The sequence below is a fragment of the Salvelinus sp. IW2-2015 genome, linkage group LG4q.1:29 (genome assembly GCF_002910315.2).
Source record: "Salvelinus sp. IW2-2015 linkage group LG4q.1:29, ASM291031v2, whole genome shotgun sequence".
Taxonomy (NCBI): domain Eukaryota; kingdom Metazoa; phylum Chordata; class Actinopteri; order Salmoniformes; family Salmonidae; genus Salvelinus; species Salvelinus sp. IW2-2015.
Genome location: NC_036842.1, coordinates 49,887,640 through 49,891,478, shown reverse-complemented (window position 1 = coordinate 49,891,478; position 3,839 = coordinate 49,887,640).

Sequence of the window (3,839 nt, the reverse complement as noted above, 5' to 3'; positions counted from 1 at the left end):
GTCCTTAAGCCATTTTGCCCACAACTTTCTTTGGAAGTATGCTTGGGGTCATTTGTCCCATTGTAGAAGATATTTGCGACCAGTTTCACTCCTGAGCTGATGTCTTGAGATGTTGCTCAATATAATCCACATCATTTTTCCTGCCTATGATGCATCTGTATTTTGGTGAAGTGCACCAGTCCCTCCTTTGCAGCAAAGCACCCCCACAACATGATGCTGCCACCCATGTGCTTCACGGTTGGGATGGTGTTCTTCGGCTTGCAAGCCTCCCCTTTTTCCTCCAAACATAAACAATAGTCATTATGGCCAAACAGTTCTATTTTTGTTTCATCAGACCAAGAGACATTTCTCCACAAGTACGATATTTGGTCCCCATGTGCTAGTTTTGCAAAACCGTAGTCTGGCTTTTTTATGGTGGATTTTCGAGCAGTGGCTTCTACCCCTTGCTGAGCGCCTTCAGGTTATGTCGATATAGGATCGTTTTTTTACTGTGTTATAATAGATACTTTTTGTACCTGTTTCCTCCAGCATCTTCACAAGGTCCTTTGCTGTTGTTCCTGTGATTGATTTGCACTTTTCGCACCAAAGTAACGTTCATCTCTAGGAGACAGAATGGCGTCTCCTTCTCTGAGCCGGTCTGAATGGCTGCGTGGACCCATGGTTTATACTTGCATACTATTGTTTGTACAGATGAAGCTTGGTACCTTCAGGCATTTGGAAATGCCTCCCAAGGATGAACCAGACTTGTGAGGTGTCACGTCCCCTGACATAGAGAAGTCTTATTTTCTATGGGGAGTAGGTCAGGGCATGACGGGGGGTTAGTCTAGTTTAATATATTCTATGTGGGGTTTCTAGTTTTATTTTCTATTGTTGGTGATTTATATGATCCCAATTAGAGGCAGCTGGTAATCGTTGTCTCTAATTGGGATCATATTTTAAGTATCAATTTTTTTCACCTGTGTTTTGTGGATATTGTTTTATGGGTAGTTATATGTCAGCACTCCATTGTCATCACGGTTTCGTCTTGCGTTATTTGTTTTGTGCGTTTCATTTAAAATAAAGATGTGGAACCCAGATCACGCTTGCACGTTGTTCTGAAAGTATGCTCCCAGTTCGACGACGAAGTGACAGGAGGTCTACACATTTTTTTTCTGAGGTCTTGGCTGATTTCTTTTGATTTTCAATGACGTCAGCAAAAAGCCACTGAGTTGAAAGGTAGGCCTTGAAATACATCCACAGGTACACCTCCAATTGACTCAAATTATGTCATTAGCCTATCAGAAGCTTCTAAAAGCCATGACATCATTTTTCTGGGAATTTTTCGCAAGCTGTTTAAAGGCACAGTCAACTTGAGTGTATGTTAACTTCTGATCCACGGGAATTGTGATACAGTGAATTATAAGTGAAATAATCTGTCTTTAAAGCAATTGTTTGGAAAAATTACTTGTGTTCATGCAAACAAAGTAATGTCCTAACGACTTGCCAAAAACTAGAGTTTGTTAGAGATTGACTTCAACTGTACACACACACTACCGTTGAAACGTTTGAGGTCACTTAGAAATGTCCTTGTTTTTGAAAGAAAAGCAGATTTTTTTGTCCATTAAAATAACATCAAATTGATCAGAAATACAGTGTAGACATTGTTAATGTTGTATTTGACTATTGTAGTTGGAAACGGCAGATTTTTTCATGGAATATCTACATAGGCGTACAGAGGCCCATTATCAGCAACCATCACTCCTGTGTTCCAATGGCACGTTGTGTTAGCTAATCCAAGTTTATAATTTTAAAAGGCCTACATTAAGAATTTAATATAGGATAATCCACATTCTTTCAAAAGAATGGACAGATTGCACAAGATATAAYATGASATTGTATTATCCAATGAAGCAACAGCCGACATGTTTGATTATCCATTTCACCAGCACTGAATAAAATATGATTCCTAGGAGTGAGAAAATATGAGATTTTGAATAAATATGGTCAAAGCATATTATTTAACAACAGTYAGAGTAATGGTAACATCACATGAACAGCTTACGTGCATTGGTGTGAAGGGAATGTCTGCAATGGTAAACTTGGTGATAGTTATAATATGGCTGGTACACCAACAACATCTTTGAGTATGCATGTGTGTTAGGCTCCGTTTTAAAGGGAGAAATGAGAGGCTGAAACTGTGTGCTGTGTTACCTTTGCCTGCATGGCTGTCCAGTGCTGCTGCCTGTGTTAGTTTGTCTCACTATTGTTCATAGGCTCGGTCTAACTGCAGAAGAGAGGAGAGAGATAAGGGGCAGAGTTCATAGGATGTAACGACAGAAACTGTGTGTGTGTGTGCGTGTGACAAAGGAAATAACAAGTAACGGTTAGGATATACTCACCAGAATAGTACTTACCATCATAAATCCAACTCAATGAAAGGGGTTGTACGTTATTAAGCCCATATATGCATTATTACTAATAGGCTGTCAACTCAGTCACATTGGTAATGATTAGCCTATGTAATAAAATACTATTAAACATGTTACAAAAAAACATGTTTCTTTTTCCTTTTTAAAAATATTGATTATCTTTTCTCACTATGCTAAAATAAAATAAAAACCGCATCTCGCATCTGAACCATGGTCCGAACCATGAAAATGGCCTCATTGAAGTGACACAACAGCATAGACCTATACCTGATGTGAAGTTTTCASTCATCGTTCCAGATGAAAAAGTWAAAAAAGCTGACRCCCCCAGGAAAAGTAGGAAGTGAAAGAGGGGTTATATTATATATTATTAACTGAATGAAAGGGGTCCTTTAGGGCTAAGGGTTGCGTATTGTCTGAAAACCACAGACATTTTAATATTAACAATCAACACACCTACACATTGACAAGGAAGTATGTAAACCTATACCTGATGTGAAGTTTATGCTCATCATTCATCTTCTCCCTCAGTGCTGCGCAGATGAATTTGGGGAGGGGGTATATCTGGAAACTTGCTCTGCACAGTTTCTACAAATCGGGTCAAAGTAAAACATTTTATAAGTTAATAAATTGGTTTTGCCACTGAAAGTAACTTTTTAGGGCAGCATTACGGTCTAAACGTTTCCCGTACCAATTACCAATTTTACTTTTCCCAATTTGACTTAGGGCTAGGCCCCTGTTTTCTCCATTTCCGCCTGAATGACGTGCCCAAAGTAAACTGACTGRTGCTCATGCCCTGATGCATATAATTGATGCCATTGGAAAGAACACACTTTGAAGTTTGTAGAAATGTTAAAATAATGTAGGAGAAAATCCAAAGAAATTCCAACCAGAATTTTTTGTTTTTGAGAGACCATCCTCTTAGAAAGGCAAGTAAAAGGTAATATTGACAATTAGCTCCCTGGATGCAATTCCTATGGCTTCCACAGCGTGTCAGCAGTCTATGTACAAGGTTTCAGGCTTGTAACTTCAAAAACGAATAAGAAATATCAGTTTTAGTAGAGGGACACAGTCTTGGAAATTCGTGTTTGCGCACGCCATGAAGACAGGACGCACCTGCTAAAATCGGTTTCCTATTGAACATACTTCTTTCCATAAGAAATGTTGTAGTTTGATGACATTTTAGGGTATCTGAGGAGTAAACAGAAACGTATTTTGACTTGTTAAAACAAAGTTTAGGGGTAGATTTTCTGATTAATTTCTCTGCATGTTGAACGAGTGGATTACTCAAATCGATGGCACCAACTAAACAGACCTTTTGCGATATAAAGAAGGATTTTATCTAACAAAATGACACTACATGTTATAGCTGGGACCCTTTAGATGACAAATCAGAGGAAGATTTTCAAAAGTGAGTGAATATTTAATAATTAT